The sequence below is a fragment of the Puma concolor genome, chromosome F2 (genome assembly GCF_028749965.1).
Source record: "Puma concolor isolate L17-30 chromosome F2, mPumCon1.1.hap2, whole genome shotgun sequence".
NCBI classification, from domain to species: Eukaryota; Metazoa; Chordata; class Mammalia; order Carnivora; family Felidae; genus Puma; species Puma concolor.
In genome coordinates, this window is record NC_141684.1 from 33432663 (window position 1) to 33453325 (window position 20663).

General features: G+C 38.9%; 1 protein-coding gene across 1 annotated transcript in view; it reads right to left on the reverse strand.

The window, feature by feature from the left end:
• Nucleotides 1–20663, reverse strand: part of LOC147571917 (uncharacterized) — a 300496-nt gene that overhangs the window by 100289 nt on the left and 179544 nt on the right. Inside the window, exons 4-5 of the mRNA XM_086695950.1 lie at nt 14381–14502; nt 4763–4828 (exon numbers count right to left, since the gene is read on the reverse strand). The gene's annotated coding sequence lies outside the window, so the exon portion shown is untranslated. The remainder of the gene's footprint in view (nt 1–4762; nt 4829–14380; nt 14503–20663) is intronic.

Here is a 20663-nt window from a genome sequence, read left to right on the forward strand (position 1 = left end):
GCTCAAGAAATATTTCTTATATAGATACAAGAAACCTCTACCTTAAACTCAAACTTAAAATTGTCTATTCCCATCATGTAGTGGCCAAGATAACTTTTTTTTGATAAACCAAGAATTATGTCTTTGGCTTGAGGGAAGCATAAAACTGGCTTCCATGTCTTGTATATGTGACAGGCCCCTAGAATTCCTAGAAACAGACCTGGAACCCATAGACAAACCCAAATCCCATGAGTTTATAATACATCTGAGAGTCTCCAACCTATCATCTTGAGCAAGAAGAGGCAGCTGGAGCATGGGCTCTGGAGCTAGACATCAGAGTCTGAATCTGACTGTACCAATCACTATAATGTGACCTGAGGCAATATGGTTAACTTCTTTCTGGTTCTACTTTACTCTCTGCACATTATTGCTGGAAGGATTAAAATAATTACCAGATGTTGGGGGATGTCTGTGGCTCAGTCAGGTAAGCATTAGACTTTGGCTCAGGTCATGATCTCACAGTTTGTGAGTTCAAGCCCACATCAGGTTCTGTGCTGACAGCTCAGAACCTGGAGCCTGCTTTGGAAGCTATGACTCCCTCTCTTTCTCTGCCCCTCCCCTGCTCATGCTCTGTCTCTCAAAAAATAAATAAACTTTAAAAATTTTTTAAAAATAATTAATAGATGTAAAAGCACTTACAAGAGAGACTATCCAATAGGAAACACCTAGTTGATATTAGCTGTAAATGATGGCATGCATATGCCTTTGCAGTAGCTGAAGTAAATTATGGTCAGGATTGCCCCATCTGCAATTTCTAATACTCATGAATATCTTTATCAGACCTGCCATGTTGTCAGAATTATGGTTTGCCTTTAAAGTGAACACTCCCCTTAATCCATTTGATATCCAAGGTTGCAAGAATAAAAACTAAACTTTGGAGAGTATTTACTGTTTTCCAGACAATTTACATGTACTTCCTTACTGACAGTTACAGAAGTTTAAGTATTTGCTCATGTACCACAGTAAATAGAAGAGCTTTAACTTGAAGACAGAGAATCTTATACTAGAATCTGTGTATTTTTCAAGGGTTGGGCATCATGATTTCCTACAGGCTCTTGGAACAGACACATCACATTATTGGGGCATCCTCCACAGCACCACCCAAAGCATTCACGCATACAGTAGACTCTCCTCAAGTACATATAGAATAGATGGATACATGGGTGAGTGGATGAGTGGGCAGTAGCTTGACACACGAACCATGGCACAACATTTGTCCTCCCAAATTCGGATACCAGAAAATTTCATCACAATAAATTAAATTTAAAAACCTCCAAGTGCCTTATATCATGATCAATTCAAGAGCACAAATGGAGTCAGTAGCATTAACGAGGAGGCCATTCTAAAACAATTTGGAATGTCTTCACTTTCTTGGACTCCCTGATGGTGAAACAGGCTCCTGATTGCTTAGCACACCTATCTGTTGAATATTCACACTGATGGAGGGGGGTAGCGATGCAGAAAATACAGAACATCAGATAATCCAAAGTCATTTATATTTGGCTCAGGAATGCTTTGCATAATAATTTTGCAGCTGATTGATCCTCCAGGGTTTGTTTGTGCTGATATTAAGGCAGTTTTCATTCTGAGAAAATGCTGACAGGATAGAGTGGGGTGTAAGGCTAAACATAAATGTGAGAAAATCATTCATTCATTCATTCATTCACTCATCAGGTCCTAGATGAGAGCTTATTTATGCCAGGCATTGTGATAGGTATTAAGGATAAAAAAGAAATGAGGGGGGCACCTGGGTGGTTCAGTCTGTTAAGCTTCTGACTCTTGATTTCAGCTCAGGTCATGATCTCATGGTTCACAGGTTCAAGTCCCATATCAAGCTCAGTGCTGACAGTGTAGGGCCTGTTTGAGATTCTCTCTCTTTTCCCCTCTCTGCCCCTCCCCCATGCTTGCTTGATCTGTCTCTCTCTCTCTCTTTCTCAAAATAAATAAACGTAAAAAAAATAAATGGGATATTTATAGTCTTGGCCCTGGAGATATTTACAAATACATAAAATTAATAGTTAGCCATATGTCATTTCAGTCCTGTGAATAGATATGCCACTATGCCCCAGATTCATCTGTCATATACAAACACATTTATCACATCTGAAGTAAAAGTCAGCTTAGATGTAGATATTTACAAACTCAGGTTATAGCACTGATTCTCATGAAGTAATAATAGTAGACGCATATGATACTACTAGATTCTAAGACTGTTCTAAATGCTTTAAATGATTCAGCTAATTTAGCTCTGACAAAAATACCTGTAAGAAGTAATCTTATTATCACCCCCATTTTACAGGTGAGAAAACTGAGGCTTAGAAAATAAGTTGCCTAAAGCAACAAAGTTTTTTGGTGGCAGGGCTAAAATTTGAGTCTAGGCAGCCTGCCTCCAGAACCTGGGTTCTTATAACCATAATCTGCTGCCCTCCTCCATCAAAATGCCAAATTCCATGAGACTTAAAGATTATCATTGATCCTTGTAGAAAAAAAAATTTTTTAATTATTTCCTCATCTTCACACCTACAAAAGTTAAATTTCATTTATTAGAGAACTTTAAGCATATGGTATTAAATTTTTTGAAGAAAGGTAATAACTGAAAGAAAATATCTGCAAACTATGTTACAAAAAAATCATTAGTATAACCTACTAGGAAAGTGAGGAAATGATATAAAGAATTCACTGAAGAAATTCAAGTGGTCACTAAATGTTAAACTGATGTTCAAACTAATTAGTTATCAAAGAATGGCAAATGAAAAAAAAAAAAATATATATATAGCAATCAAATTAGTAAAAAACCTACAGCCTCAACCACACTACGCACTGACCTGGATGTGGAAAAACAAGAACTCTCATACATTGATGCTGGAAGCAGAAATGGGTAGAACCGCTTTGGAGAGCAATTTGGCACGATCTAGTAAAAGGGTCCACCCCTGCAGCTTCTCATTTCTGTTAACCTTGAAAAAGGATCTTGCCTGACAAAAACTCTTGTAAGGACACATATGCCAAGATACTTGTTGCGGCTTGATTTGTAATTATGGACAAGTGGAAAGCAATGTAAATACTTCTAGGGAAAGGAATAAAGGAAAAGAAATCCTGTCCCAACCTAGGATACTAAAACAGTAGTGAAAGTAGGACTTAGTGTTATATCTGTTTATTTCAACATCTGCATGCCTGTATGCAGTGCAGAAAGTGAAAACATCTGATACTACGCATGCACATTTGGGAAAAAACAGTATACGTGGATACCAATATACGTGTAGAGAAATATGAACCAAGAGCCGGAAGGGCACATCCCACATTCTCACCAGTAATTGCCACACATACAGACCCAGGTGAATGGAATTGGAGGATCGAAGGAAGCTTCAACTTTGTCTTAGTTTTTCCATAAAAGGGCTCACACAAATATGACCGAAAACTAATTTTAAAAAATGAGTCTGGAGTGGCAGAAATCTGGTGTTTTAAATATTAAACTGTCTAATTTGTATTTTTTATATAATTTTCAAAGACAAAGAACAAAGATGAGGACATCCTCTTGGGGAGGGATATTTTTATTTAAACTTGAATGTGAACTAGTCCTCATTTACTAGATGACACAAACTACTTTCTGCTTTGGTTATAGTCGTTTGTACGCATGCCTTACTTCTTGTACTAGACCAAGCTCTTTAAAGCCAGGATTCAGATCTGTGTCAGCTTTGAAGTTCCTCTAAATCACACACACGCAGGCATGTGTGCTTGCACACATGTACACGCATATACACACGTGTGTGTATATGCATGTACATATACACACAATCACATACCCATTCCTGTATGTGTGCATATGCTTACACATTTACACAAAACCAAACCGTATCTTGTATATAGAGTACTTCCCATAAACACTTATGGAATGAATAAAGAGTTTGGATAAATTACTCTTTCTTTCAATAACTCGACCTGATATTTTTTCTGCTATAACAAAGTCAACTTGGACAGGAATGGGGCAACAGGTGACTAACCAATCCTCTCTCACTCAGGTAATTCATCTATTTCAGAGGTTATAAATAGTTTTTAGCAGTTACTATTTTTGCAAATGGCATCTTAATTCGAAGCATAAACAAAAACATAACAGGAGAGCTTCTTTGGTTGAAGCAGGGGAAATGGTTCTATGCCACTCCCAAATACACACACTTCCCCATCTCACAATTCAGAAAAAAAAGTGCCAGAAAACCTTCACAGTGCGGCAAACAGAGTGTAACACATTGCTGTATTTATAGTGAAAATAGCATCGTGTTCCAATGCACCGCTAGCAAATGGCTTGTGCAAGAAGTGTTGATATTTTCCTGTGTCTTTTGCTGTTCTATGCATTAACTTGGCCTTCCTTTCAGCCCCACCCTATCTCTCCTTTGAAACCATTGTCTCCTTGACATGAAAAATGTACTTCAGAAAGCCTAATGGCTAATTACATCAAAGGGAAGAAAGTCCAAACCTCAAACAAGGAATGATTAACTGCGCAAGCTTTAACGGAAGTTATCACACCCTCAAAACTACTCCTCTTCTTTAATAAAAATGTTTCCAGTAATTTATTTTCTGACAAAGTTTGTGTTCTCTGCCCAGGAGTGACTCCTGTTTTGTTCACTCCAGGGTTGTACCCTATCTATGGCTGGCCCTGACCATGGGCAAAACAGGCAGCCACCTGCATAATATGATTTATGCAAATACAGCACATTGAGGGAATACATACCAGACCTCATGGGAGAGGAAATCCTGCTTGCTTCAGTGGTGTTTCCCAGGTTGTGTTGCATGGCATCTTCGTGGGTTTGCATGAAATGCAAAAAACAATGGTAAGGGAAGTTGTTCCATGATCAAATAACCATGTGAAATTTGGGGTTACACAAAAGTAACAATTTTAATTATTAACAGAGATTTTAATACTCTATTTATTCTTAAAACAGGTACCAGGGAAGATTATGTATACATGCATTTTCCTTCTAAAAGCTCCTTGAAAATAAAGACTATGTCTCTAATAGTCAACAGTATATTCCCAACACTTAGCACATTGCCTTTAATATAACAGACACTCAGTAATGTTCTTGAATAAATTAGTAAATCACTAACCACCACCATTGTGAATAATGACATTTTTATACTCTACAATGACTTGAGTGCCTTCATAAGGTGCACCTTAACTATGCCTCAAAAGAATCTCACAGAAATGTAAGACAAGAGTAAAAATCTACACGTCACACATTAGGAAGCTATGGGTCAAAGAAGTATCAAGGAAGAGAAAAAGAAAGAAATTAAAATTTCTGAGGATCTACTATGCCACTACACTACACCCAGGATCTACTTGCCAACTTCTTGATATACATAATCTCATTTTATCCTCACAGCAGTCCTATAAAGTTCCTATTACAGGTGAGGAAATTCAAAGTTCCAGGATTGACTAAACTCACCCCAAAGACACATAGGGAGGCAATGGAAGCACTAAGGGTGGTTCCTGGGTCTTCTGATCCTGTTCCTTGACTTACGTTTAGTTCAACTATTCCTCACTAGAAAACACACACACACACACACACACACACACACACACACACACACACAAGAATATTGGGGGCAAAGAAGCAAACAACCTTTGAATAAACATGAAACAGCCATGTCTAAAATATCATACAGACGTCTGGGCATTTTGCATTTTAGTTTATTTATGGATTATCTTTATTTTTCAGATTTTGCTAGAAATGATTCAAAGATCATAGAGTCCATGGTATGAGAACAATCTGAAAGAATTAGAATATATGAACTTGAAAAGATGGTGGCTGAGGATAGACATGATTGATAAATCAACAATATAAATTTTTTTATTGCATCCTGAAATACTATAAAGTCAGGTAAATCTGGGTATACTACAGTGATGTTAAAATGATGCTTCAGAGTAAATGCTTAAGGTCATGATGCCATGAAAGATAAAAATGTGGATATTCATAGGCTGCTTCTTATATGCTTGACTGTACTAAGCGTTTTATGTGGATTGTCTCAATTAAACCTTCAAACAACCTTGTGAGGTATTTAATTTTATACAGATAAGGAATCCAAGGCAGATGAGAGTTAAGTAACTTGGCCATAGCAACACAGGTAGTAAGTGGTGGGGCCAGAAAAATAATTATGGTACTCTCTTTCACACTTAATGAACTTAGCAATCAATTTCAATGGGCTTTGATATATATCATCTCTATTCCTAACATCAGCACTGTGAGGTAGGTAAGTAGGCGTTATTATGCCCATGTCACAGAGAAGGAAACTGAGGCTGCATCCAAGGCAAGATCACACAACTACTAGTGAGAAGAACCAGAGAGAATCCAAGTCTCCAGACTGTTACCTCATTGCTCTTTCTATTTCATATTCATTATTATCTCTCTCGGAGCAGAATATTAGACAAACACTCTTATGGCTGAGGCTACACACATTGCCCCAAATCTCTCTACTCAGGGCAAAAGTCAGAAGAACCTCTGTGTGACACCTTGGGCATGTTATTTAGTGCCCTCGCACAATCTCTCCCACTTCTCTCTCCCCAAAAAAGCATTTTGGGTTAAGCAATGCAAAAGAGACAATGTCTACAAGGAGATTACTGCTGAAACATATTTTGTCTCAAAAATGAACAAAGCTTCAGTGATCTCCTCTGGCTTTTTTCCAAAAGCACCAGCTACTTATTCTAAGGATGGGGTGGGTGGCTATTTCATCCAAAAGGAAGAACCAGCCCTAACCACACACCATCCCGAGGTAGGACAAACAAGTGTGAACTCTCAAAACAGCAATTGCCCATCATCACAATTGTGTTTTCTTCACTCAGTATAGGTGGAAGCTCCAATTTTAGTAAAAACAATCAATACGAGAAAGGCCAGGAATATCTAAAGATGGCTGACTGGAGGAAATCTTGTGATAGTAAAATCTGGAAAATCCATAGCTGGCTCCTGGAGTTGCCTTAATCATCACATTATATTATTTCTCCCTATGGATCTTGGAAGAGGCTGCAGATTCCATCCACTCCATTGTACCACTTCATCCACTTAATTTCATCCCACCTTTACCTAAAATGTCTTTATTTCTAAAGACAGAAAAACGTCTAAACTTTATTAAAATTTTACATTAATGAATGTCTCTGGTGTTGGTTCCTCATTCAACAAGCACTTGTAAAACATGCACTAGTGCTATGTTCTACAAAAAAAGAGACAGGGGCGCCTGGGTGGCGCAGTCGGTTGAGCGTCCGACTTCAGCCAGGTCACGATCTCGCGGTCCGTGGGTTCGAGCCCCGCGTCGGGCTCTGGGCTGATGGCTCAGAGCCTGGAGCCTGTTTCCGATTCTGTGTCTCCCTCTCTCTCTCTGCCCCTCCCCCGTTCACGCTCTGTCTCTCTCTGTCCCAAAAATAAATAAACGTTGAAAAAAAAAAAATTAAAAAAAAAAAAAAAAAGAGACAAATAAGGCACCACTAGCTCCTAAAACACCAACAGCATTGTGCTGTAAAAGACATTTCTCATCCCTCTAGCCAGATATGAATGCTACGGAGACAAAACTGTAGGTCTCAAAATTCTTAGTCTTGTGCTCTCTTAAGTTTTCCAACTTCTCATTACGTAATCTATTTGTTGTATGGGGGTTTCCTGTAACACAGGAAGTGATGGCAGTGGAGATGGTTAGAAGATGGATATAAAAAGTGTGATAGGTTAGCCTATAACTGGACCTGGTGGCTGACATTGGCTTAGAGAATGTGCAGGGCGAAGAGGGAAAAGAAGTCAAAAGTGATGCCTAGGACGGCTAGAGTGGTGGTTCTTCCCAAGACAGCGACTACCCGAAGTAGTTTATCTAGAAGGAGGTGGAGGGCGTCAGGGGGAGATGAGCCTGGTTCTGAATGTGTTGAGTCTGAAGAGTTTATGGAATGTCTAGCCAAAAGAACATAATACTAATGTAAGCTTGTAGGGTCTGAAGTTCAGGAAGAGATTCAATGTCTTGGAGGCCCAGAGATAAAGAAGGTCTCCTAGAGAAAGTGTGGAAAGTAAGAAGGGTTCTGTGGCCAGAGCCCTCAGGAACGATGACATTTGAGACTGCAAGTGACCTTGAGAAGGAATAGCCAGCAAGCAGAGGAAAATCTGTCAAGAAAGATGTTGAGAAACCAAGGAAACACGTCATATGGAGAAGGAGAGTGTATTCAGCTATGTCAATTGCTTTTGAGATGTCAGTAGTCAACCTTGAAAAGTGTCCCTACCAACATACAATGAACACTTGCCAATCCTGATCACTACCCTTCCCATATATGTTGAAAAAGCATGTATCTGGCCTTGTTCTCCAGACTCCCTGGCCAAGGCCTTAGAAAAGAGGCCAGGCCATTCACAACCATTGTCTGCCTTCTCTGACCTCCTCATCTTTTTCCTTTCTGTTGGGGCTAGCCTCACAGCTAGAAATGTTGCCCTAATAAAGTCAGTTAAGCTTATTTTTAAGTTAGTTTAGTTTAGTTTTCTTCTTCCATAGAAGACTATAATTCCCCTCCAAATTGAATCCATATCCTAGAACTTGGCAATACTAATCACCTGAGAGAGCATCCATGAAAACATGAAAAGTGAAGCTTTTCATGAAAAGTGAAGCATGCAACAAATGCTTAATAAATGCTAGCCAAATAAGAAAATGCTTGAACAGCTGAGATAGTCAAGATTCTAACTTTTTCATGTTTTAAAATATTTCCTTATGTCCGGAAAAAGACTGTTAATAACCTCAAGAGCCATGTGGCACGTGTGCGTGTGTGTGTGCGTGTGCATGTGCGTGTGTGTGTGCATAAGCCATTTGTGACAATTGGCAACATAGAATGGTTACTGACTTGGAGGATTAAGTTATGAATGATACAGCACAGAGAAAACCTGAAAGAACACATTTTTAAATGCAAGGTCTGAGTGCTGATTGACATACTTTGTACGATAGTAAAATCTGGCAGGTGCATTAACTTGCATTCCTCTGATCTGTACACATCCACACTTGTCTTCTTAGGGTACTTGGTAATAAGCTTCTTTAAAGATCCCTGAGTAAGCACTGCAGATAATATCTGGAGTATGTAGCACTCAGTCCTTTTAGAATGGCTTTTTCCTGCTCCTTTCGTTTTCTTAAGAAAATGTCAGTTTAATCATTTCCTAATGCTTTGATAATGTGTTTCTTTACATAGCTGTAGAACACTCACTTCAGTGTTTTAAAAGCATGAATGTAGATGTAAAAGTGCCAGTTAAATGAGATTACTTTTTCCTAATGAAATAACCAAAAAGGAGTTTAAAGTTTCCTAAACTTATATGACATTTTCAGAGCAAATAATAAAGTTCTAGCCCTCCAGTGTGTCTCTTATTCATGAGACTAACATTTCAATACCATATCTTGCTGTAACACAATTATTGGAAAATAGGGAATTTATTTATCTGAAACAATCTGTCATACATTAGGTGGATCCACTTCCAGGTGAGTGAAGATTTTTAGCAGCATTAGACAATAAAGAGAAGGACACCGGGACCATATAGGTTGGGAATGTACCATCACCATTACCCTGACATGGGACTGACCTTAGCAGGATTAGCAGGGCCTTAACAAACTCAGCCTTTGGGGAGGCAGGTGACAGTATAAAACATAAAACATCTAACTCAGCAAGTGAGAAATAAATAGAAGAAAGCCTCATGTGGCAGAAAGCCTCATGATGGAGAGGTGACTATGTTTCTGCTTAATCTCTGTATGTAATCCATCTCAGTGTTTCCTCTTGGAAGCAGAAGCCTAGTCCTGTGGGTTGGGACAACATGGCTAGATTGGGGGCAGGAGTAGGGAGGTGGAGAAAAAGGGGCAAGTTGCTTATATGAAGCCCAGTATGGGAGGCAGAGCACAGCAGGAGAAGCTGAGAAGAACACCAAGAAAAATCATACAGTCATGGTCCAGACCCTGTTCAGGAGACAGTAGGTCTGGCAGAGGCTGGGGAAAAGTGCCAATTTCTTGGTCAAGCAAGTTGAAGTTCAGGGTAGCACTATGAAAACTTGCCACTCTAAATCTGATTTGTTACCTAAAGTGAGAACCCACCACTGGGGTCAAGAAAACCTCTGGGTACTTGGAGCCCACCCTAGCACTTGAGATTCAGAGATAGTATCCATGAAACTTATTCTGGCCCCAAACAAATATTGAGCCACCAAAAAAGTTAAAATGCACACAGTGCTGGTAGGATTGGGTTTAGGAATGTGACAGAGTGGAGCCTGTCAGGAACAGTGGACAGGGATGGGGGGTGACAGGCACTCATGATCTCCTGCTTGTTTAGATGATCTCCAGAAATCCCTTAGAACAATATCTTTTCTGCTAACATAAAGAGAGAGAAAGTGGCATTAACACAGTCTTTTCTATATAGTTGAATCCATAAACATACTGAAATAGATACTTTTGTAACTTTATAATACTTTTGTAACTCTTTGAGGTACTACAATTCAGTTTCCCACAGTATCTGGATCTATAAGAAAAGCTCATTTTAAGATCTCTGTTGTAACTAATGATACAAGTGACATTGTCTCTCTCACGAGCCACTGAAATATAGGAGTGTGGGTCTGAATTTCAGAAGGGACAATGGAAACTTTACTCTTCAAATTGGCCTTTGGAATGGTCATGCGTTCAGATTTATCAAGGAACCCTCAGGACTCCCTTTTGATAGAAGTTGATATAATCACAGCGAAGATTTTCTGTTCCCCCAAATTTTAAACAGCAAAACGAGCACTAACTTTCCCCTTACTATCTCTCTCTCCCTCTAAAGGATGAAAGACTGACTGTATTCCCAATACATACATGTTACGTATTGCAGATGGCCATTTCGTAGAGAATGTTCCTTTCTTTTACCTTCTGCCTTGATTGGCTTTCTAAAAATAAAAGTATCTCTTCTTGCGGCATCTGGGTGACTCAGGTGGTTGAATGTCCGACTCTTGATTTCAGCTCAGGTCCTGATCCCAGGGTTTTGGGATCCAAGTCTGGCTCCATGCTGAACATGGTGCCTGCTTAAGATCCTCTCTCTCTCTCTCTCTCTCTCCCCCCCTCTGTCTTCTGCCCCACTTGTAATCTCTCTCTCTCTCAAAAAATAAAAGTAAAAATAAAAGTATCTCTTCTAAAAGGTGTGGTTTTGCATTCAAATGCAGGGGCTGGTAACCATGACTCATTGAGCTCCCCGAAATCATTTTCCCCTCTGGACTAGATATTCTGTCTCTCCCTCTAGATTTACTCTTGACCCTTTTCCACTCTGCTGTGTGCCCCAGGATCCTGACATCTGCTGACCACATCAACAGCTCTCCGTTCCTTCTGGCTTCCAGATGGGTTCAGCCAGTGGGGGGCGCTGGCAGGAGATCAGAGGGCGAGAGGAAGGAGGGGTTTGGTGTTTACTGCCCTGACTCCTGCTCTGTGGAGCTCTGGTTGCCAGTGGTTGCCTTCCTGTGGGGAAGATCACAGCCCCTGCCAGGCAGCTTGGTTCAACTCACAGCTCTGTCCTCTTGCTCCTTCATCCCTAGGGGTGGAAACAGCTCCTGGTCATTGCTACCCCCAGGATGTTTACTCAGCCTTTAGGCTTCCCTTGAACCTACCCACATCTTTGAAAATGGTCCCTTCATTCAACTCTATTTGATTGCCTTCTGAGTGTACCATCTGTTTCCTGCCAGGCCCCTTAATGATACAACCTCTCTATTTACTTCATGGTTTCCCAACACTTTCAGGATATGCTGGTAGCCAACATCACAAAGAGGAGGTGCAACTCTTCCCTGGGTCTCCTGAAAGGCTTGCAAGGCAGTCAGTTACAATTGAGGGTTAAAACGGAACCTGCGGATTATCTCTGGGTTTCAATTATCCTTGTTACCCTTATTCTATCTTGCACAGAGAATTGGGAATTGGCTATGTCAAGACTAAGTTGACGCACATCACAGAAGCTATATAGCAGTCTATCTGCTCATTAACAGTTTTTTACTGAGTATGTCCCACTGATCTCCCACTTCTCGAAATGCTTTTGATGTGGGTTTAATTCTAAGTTCTGACAGAGAAAGGGTCTCACATCTTTGGTCCCCAGTGTAATCTTCACATGACTGTCAAAAATGCAACTATTTGTCCCCAGGCTTAAAGTGCCGGCTCCAAAAAAGGTCAAAGATTCTCCCCAGGAACATGTACAACATTCAGGCACATAGTCAAGATCTTCATTTTATCTCACACTGTTGTTCAATCTCATGTTAATTTGGGTATCATATTTCCATTGGCCCAATCTATGCTGAGCACATTTTAAAAACAGAATAATATGCAGTTCCTATTTCCTTTCTAAGACCACATGTCCACCTGCTGTGCTATAGAAACACGGGTAGGCCAAATTTAAACCCCTAAAAAGGTAATGAACCATTTACCTAAGTAAAAGTCACTTTTCTTTAATAATTTTCACTTGTAACTCTTAGAATGCTTCTTATGGCCATCCTCAGTAGGTTACATTTGATTTAAAGAACAAGGTGACAAAAATAAAATCTTTTAAGAAGCAACAAATAGCAAGTCTTACCTAGTTAGTTATCAAGAAAATAAAATGTTTCTCCACATGGAACATAGTTTTGCGTCGTTTTTTAAAACTTCTAGTCAAACATTATGTAAGTAAAGTCTTTCATACTATAAATCCTCTTGTAAGTAATAAAATTCTCAATCTTTAACTGCTTTAAGAATTGGAGTCTCCTTGAAATTCGGGATCTCTCTAGAAATAACCGTTGTAGACAGCAATACCATTGCTAATTAATTTTCGCTAACAACACTGCTGGGAGATGAGTAGCTATTTTCCCTGATTTAGGGAGGATTGGTAACTTGGCCAAATTGTATTTTGAAATTTTGCTAGAAGTTCTGCAATTCTGGTGTCACGTTTATGCTCAATCCATAATTCATTTTCATTCTCTCTTCTTTTAAACCGCTAACTTTGAGGTTAAAGCAAATTGTGTAATTTTTTGGCCCTAAAATGAGCTGGAATTGCATAGGACCAGCTTCTTACAGTGTGGGCTTTTGGAGTCTCCAAGCATGGCTCAATTTTTAGTTCTGCGGCTACTTACAACTTATTATAGAACTAGTTACACAGTGAGTTCTCTGTTGTTTTACAGTTACACACACACACACACACACACACACACACACACACACACACACATACACATTAGGGTACCTATGACTGGGAGCACAATTAGGTCTCCATAGTTTATCGCCATCTTGTAAAATAAACTGGCATGCACAAAATAAATGATGGCCAACTATGACCATTATTATGATAACTGTTCTTTAGGAATTCTGTCCACAATTAATTAACTGCTTCCAAGCAGGGTGATATTGTTGAGCTGCATTGCCACATGATGAGATTTTCACTCCAAATATGTGGAAAGAAAAAAAATTCCCAACAATTGCTTTTCCTACAAAATAAATTATTTCAACATTTTGTGGAGGAAGTTTGAGAAAACCAAGCAGCTACAGCATAGCATAAAGCTGTGACCGAAGAATTGGGTTATAGCCCTGGCTTTGCTAATATGCTGCCTTTCATCTGGGGGAAATCAACAAAAGCCTTTTGGGGTTCAGTGTTCTTGCCGTTAAAAGCAGTTGGACTGAAATGAGTCCTGGGTTTGCATCAAACTTTCAACATTATGATTCAACCATTGGTGTGCACAGAATAGCAGTTAAACACCCAGGCTTTGGGATCTCTGCCAGAGTGTAAATTCTTACTCTGCCACTTAATCTCTGTGAACTTGGGTAAGTTTCTCACTTTCTGAGGCCTGAATTCCTCATTAATAAAAGGGAGATTCAGTGCTGTGCTGGAGCGGGCTCACATGGACTGAGGAAACGATTGTACACACATCTCTTCCCAACTTTATGTTCAGCGACATCACCCTGGTAGTTTGAATTGGCCACGATGGGAAAATTTACACCACAGAGAAGGAAATTGGCAAAAGCCACAAACAGAGCTCTCTGCTTTCCCCAGAGAGCCAGTTGTTAGACATTTACCAGCATAGCACAGCACTGGAGATGAAAAGAGTACTTATTTAATAAATGTTGTTGGGTGATTTTAGCGTTATAGGAAATAAATCATACAAATAATAAATCGTATAAGACCATTCTGAATGCATATTATGCTTTCCATAAATATTATTTTCATTTTATTATAGGCTATCATCTATTTAAAAAGTTATAGGAAAATGTGATGCTATTCTCACAAATCTTGCTGATTCTAAAAACAAGTAAAGCTCTACAAAATTTGCATGAGTCTCACTTTTGCTCAGTCACTAAGTTCCAAAACAAGGAAAAGAATTCCGTGTCTAATTCTGGTACTTACAGTTCCTCTGTGAAACGCTGGCCCCGATAGATGGTTTTCCTCTTTACAGTTTGAGCAAGGATTTGTCCTCTTTGGTTCTAGAATCTGCATACAGCTGGTAGCAGCCCAATGATACGTTTTTCCTAGTGTGGAAAAAGATTCCTAGATTATTTTATAGTCAACCCTGATCTCCATCTAACGCTCCCTGTCTCAGTCCATCTTGTTCTGGCCCGAAATCCAGGAGACTGCTTTCATTCCCCTGCTCCCTCACTTTTCGTTCCAGTCAATTTCACTTCCAAACTACCTCTCCAGCCTGCTTACCTTCTTTATCTCCTCTTCCACCACCAGTGTTCAAACCTCTGGACTGCTGAAAAGTCTCCTCCCTGCTCTCACTGTCCCCTCCACCCCCCAGCCTCTGTTCTTCCAGCACACTCTTCTGCCCATGTCATTCTTCATTCTCCTGCTTGGAACCCACCAAGGCCTTCCCACCGCTTCTACAATGAAAGTGTGATCTTCCCCCATCCCACCAGTTCCTGTGCAGTCAGGTACCCTGCCTCCCACTGAGAGCTGTGCTCTAGCTTCTTGGACCTTCTTTCTGTTCCTTGAATGAGGCAAGCTTCCTCTGTCTGGGATATTGTCTCCCCCACTGCCTCCTTCTTCACTTTATCCTTCAGACCCCACTCCAAGTTAGTGTCATTTGATCAGGAAATCCCTGTCTGACTCCAAGGCTCTCTTTACACATACCTAACAAAAGGTGTCCCAGTCCTTCAGAACACATATCTGCTTGCAATTTTACATTCATTGTTTTTATTAATTTTCCATCTATCTTCCCCACTAGACTGTGAGTTCCACAGGCTAAATTTATTTAGCTAATCACTATATCCTCTGTGACAAATACACATATGGCACATATTTAGCTGAATGAAAAGACAAATTTCCAGGGTAAAGTGGTCCATCCAGACAATGGAATATTATTCAGCACTGAAAAGAAAGGAGCTATCAAGCCATGGAAAGACATGGAGGAAACTTAAATGCATCTTCCTATGTGAAAAGCCTACATACTGTAAGAAGTCTACAGACTGCATGATTCCTACTACGGGACATTCTAAAAAAGGCAAAATTATGGATACAGTAAAAGATCTGTGGTTGCTTGAGGTTTGTGGAGAGGGCACAATGAACACACAAGAGCATAGAGATTTTTAAGGAAGTACAACTACTCTGTGTGATACTATAATGGTAGACACATGTTACTATACGTTTGTGAAAACCCACAGAAAATACTACACCAAGAGTGAACTCTAATGTAAACTATGGACTTTGGGTGCTGATTATGTATGTGTCAATGTAGATTCATTGATTGTAATAAAGGTACCACTCCGGTGAGGGATGTTGATAATGGGGAAAGTTTGGAGGGGTGGGGCAGGAATGTGGGTACTCCGTACTTTGCACTCAGTGTTGCTGTGAACCTGAATGGCTCTAAAAATAAAGTCTATTAAACAAACAAACGACTGCATGAATGAATGGGTGAATGAATGAGTAACTGAAAAAATCTTAGCTAGGTCTCTCATGCCAGTGGTCCCCGTGGCACATAAGGCAAAATCCAAACTCTTTTCTACTGCTGAGGAAGCTCCACATGATCAGGATCCTATTAGCATTTTGCCTCCTTCTCACTAAACTCTGGTGACCCTGACCTCATTTATGGTCCTCAGGCACATCAAGCTCAGCTTTATTTGCTCTTAGAAAATTCTGCCTCTGGATGTCACATGGCTGCCTTCTTCCATCTTTCAGGCCTCATACCTCAAGTGTGACCTCCTGGGAGAAGTCTTCCCTGATCATCAAATCTAAAGTACCCACCCCTCCCCCTGACTATCCGCTTTTAAATAGCTTCCTTCCACCTGTTTTATCTATTGCACTTAACTACGTGAAATAATCTTAGTTACATATTTCTTTTCTTACTGTCTTACTCACTAGATGGCAAATTCCATCAGAGCCTAGTCTTTATTTGTCTCCTTCACTGCTGTATACCCAGCATTCAGACATATGGCACATAATAGGTGCTCAATAAATATATGTCGAATGAATAGATAAATGTGATTTACTGCTTTTTATTTTCTTGGATTCTTTCCACATTTCTTTCTTCTCTTTGTCCCCCCCCTTTCTCCTCAAAATTTAAATCTACATAGTGTCTATATTAATCTCTAATATGGTTTTGTAGGGGCCCCAGATAAGTCACTTTGGCATGAAGATTATTTTGATTTAAAAAGCAATTGAAACCTAGCAGATTCAGTAAAAGCTCTTTACCTCCTCACTAAACTGCCTAAAAAGAATGTAAAGGACCTGTTCCAGGAAGAGAGCTGTCACCACAGAGAACTACATTATGATATAAATTAGGTATGGCAGATAGGGAGAAACTTGGAAAGACCTATTTGACCAAAGTTCTCTATTTCCTACTCTTTCCGAGTGTCCAAACACGCATTTGTTTAAGAAACATTTGCTCTTTTTTATCTTCTTGTGAACTCCATTCTTTTCCTTTGAAGTTCCAGATTCCTTCCCCTTCTCCTTGGTTCAGAACCACGTATATTTTACCTGTCTTTGGAATTTCACGTCCGTGCGGATTCCTCTTAGTATGAAATTAAATTTGATTTTCTCCTGTTAATCTGTCTCATGTCAATTTGATTTTTAGTCTAACTGGAAAGACCCATTAAAGGGAACAGGGAATTCTTATTCCCTGAAAGTTTTATGAAACTCAAATTTTTGCACCTTCTGTGGTGAAAGTGCTAAACCTTTAACAAAAAGGTTTAACTTAGTTTAACTGAAACCAACTTTCAGTTAAGAAACACAAAATCCTTATTGCAGATATATAATCTTTTAAAACATCTTTGTGCACAATCTTTACAAATACCTAAGAACATTTTGTATATTTGAGGAAAGGAAAAAAAAAATTTCTATACTCTTCAAAATTCTTCTGGCTGGTCTAAGAATCAAGTTGACATGAAACAGATTCACAGAAAAAAAAAGAAAACAGAAGTTTAATAACATGTAAACCTTCTGTATACAGGAGAGAGAGACCCAAGAAAACTCAGCAATTCCCTGAAAAGCCTGAAGCCACCACCCGAAATACTATCTTCAGCCTAGAGACAAAGAAGATGTTGGGGATGGGGAGTCAGTTAAGGAAGGTAACTAGTAAAAGCACAATTAACAATAGGAGAGCTGTTACACAGGTTTAAGTCCAGTGCCTTCTCCAAACAGTAACAGTTCCTAGAGATTTAGAATCATCCTCGTCCTTCTGAGGGACTCAGGCTTGCAAATAGAGATTTCCCTTATAAATGTAAATGAATCTTACAAAAGGGTAACTTGTACTTGTTTTTCAAAGCTTCTCCTGTGTCTGCTGTTTCTTAGAAATAGTCAGCTTAAAATAACCAACACGCCAAAGAGGCATATTTTAGGGTAGCAACTTTTGCTCTCCTACGATAAAAAGGAGCACAATCTAAGACAGGACAGACTTGTTTTCATTCCACTCTTAAGTAGTAGCTGTCCCCTAAAAATATAACTTTTGGTTAAGGTTAATATAATTTGAAGCACATAGAGTAATGCAAATTGGCTATTTTTTGGTACTAATTGTGTTATTTAGAAAAAGAGTTCACATATTCCTAGCATGTGCTAGAGACTAGGATATAAAAACAGGACAGCGCCTGTCTGCATGAGGTCTATACTCTGAGGAAGGGATCCCTATGCTAAACTTTTCTTCATAAATAAAAGAGCAGGTATTTTTTCCCTTATCCCTTCCATTTGCATTTATTTACATCTATATCTTCATATAAATTTCCAAAAATCAGTGTACAATTGGATTTCCAGATTTTTTTCAGTATAGCATGCCCTCCCGTCTTTTTTCTCTTTGAGATAATCATGTGATCCCTTAGGAACTTGTTTTCTTTATATGCAAAATTGGAGAAATAGCATTCTTCCTTTCAATTGGAGAATATTTAAAACAACACAATAAGAGCGTTTAGAACAGCAAAAACCAACAGGAAGATACTATAAAAGGCTGAGACAGACATTCTTCCCTTCTTTAGGACAAGTTTCTTGAGAGCTGCTTTTTAATTCAAACAATCCACTGATCTTATTGCCACCTTTTTCTATATCTAATGTTGCTGCTAAATTGTTGTAGCGATTGTTCCTTTACTCACCCATTCAACTGTTGCCAAATTTCCATGCATAAAAATTGTTAGTCTTAAGTTAGCACACACAAAAAATCACAGTCTTAAACTAGTATACCTTCCAAACATAAATATGTAAACCAAAAAAAAAAAGGTTGAATATTTTCGTTTAAACAGATCTTTAAGTAAACACTCACTTCCGACTTTAGTCCTTGAATATGCTAACATCAGCTGTAATGAAATGCAAATAACTATGTTAATGCAAATGTTAAAGCTACAAATTCAAACATAAAAAAGTCAAGAAATGCAAAAGTTAAGGTTCTCCTAGAAACATTAACTCACTCAAATTGTACATATAGAATATTTCCAATTACATAGAAGACAGCAAAATGCGATCCCTTAATGTACTATATGTACAACCCGAGTAAGTTAATGCTGTTATGAGAACGTTAAATTTTACAACCTCTGACTTTGTTTTAAAACTTACTGCCTGAACATTGCATCATTCCTATCCTTATAATGCTATTTTCCTAAAATAGAAAGAAAACAGAAGAGGAACAAATCTCACATACTTTCCATCAATATAGGATTCTGCATTTAGACTATATTTTAGTTAATAGATGACACAAATACATGCTTGGACACCTTCTCACATTTTTCCAATTGAAAAATTTCCACTTTGCGTGGATTAATGGGAAGTTACATTGAGATATTCTAAGTTATAGATTTATAGAAATATATAATAAACATGTGTGAAGTTGCATTTGCCTTTATATACGTGTAATATGGAAATTATTCAAATAAAAATTTCACCTACGAAGCAAAACTTTTTATAAAATATAGATTTGGGAGAGAAAACATCAGATGATTTTTTAAAAATGAAATTCCACTCTATTTTAATCCCTGATCTGGAACCACAGTCATTTTTTGTACAGTTTTCCTCAAAGCCATTTTCCCTCTCACTTTTGGAGAAAAGCAGAGTGTTCTGTTTAAATATTTTTGTAAGCTGAAAATAATATATTTCACTATCTCTCTTAAATTTAAATATTCAGTGGTTAAAATGAAACATTTTGTTAGTTGCGTAAGGTTTGATTGGATAAATCTGCCTTAGTTAAATCGTGATGTTGGGAAAACAAGAGAAACAAAAGAAGATCAACAAATGTGCAAGCCAGAAAAAGTCTGCAATCGTGTTGTTTGGAGTGATAATCTCCTGAGTGAGGACAGAGAGGGTTCCTGGGTTTCCTGCAGGCTCTCCTACTGTCTTCTTTGGTCCTCAGTAAATGAGCCGCCATGTTACCCAGGTCCCATGCAGGAAAGGTGCTTTAGTGGATGGGGTCTTTAAATCTGGGAGGTAAGTGCAGGCACAGATGAACAAAGCCCTCAAAATACACTGTCACTACAGCGTGTGATGTTCTAGATTGATTACTCATTTCTAGCTCTTTGCTGAAAGCCCTTGATTACTGCAATTTTCTACAGTTTTAGTACCCCATTTACAGGTTCTCTTAAAAAATTTGTCAAGCTTTTGAACGCCCAATATGAACCTGCATTTTCTTGTCTTCTGACAACAATTATTCAATCAGACTTCCTTTGTGAAGACTGGGAGATAAATATCTCCACAGTCTGAAAACTATAGTGTCATGCCTGAGCAGCTTGATCTTAGACTTTATGCTACAAATAAATTGCTATGTTCTTAAATAATTACCAGGCAGTTTGCCTATCACCTCCCCGGGCTGTTAAAATGCCTGACATTATCTCCAGCATTGCAGCAGAAACTCCGGTCCCACCCCAAGCCTGCTGTTTCCTCTTTGTTGGACTTTTCCATCCTCCCCACAAGGACCAGTGGTTAGAATCAGGTGGGGAGACAGGAATTCAAGCTCTCAACAATCCACTTAACCTCTTTGTTCTTTGTCTATGAAATCAGTGTCATCCTATGGCTCTACCTCACAGGGTTTCTAAGAGACTATATTCATCAGTGTTTGTTGATGCTTGGGAAAATCCTCAAACCAGAAATCCCAATTTGTATCATAGATCATATATTAATTTCTTACCTGTTCATTTGTTGTCATCCACCGCCACCCTCGGCCCCAACCTGTTCTTAATGTTTGTGGCACTCTTTCTACAAAATATGCCAGGATCAAAGGGTTAAT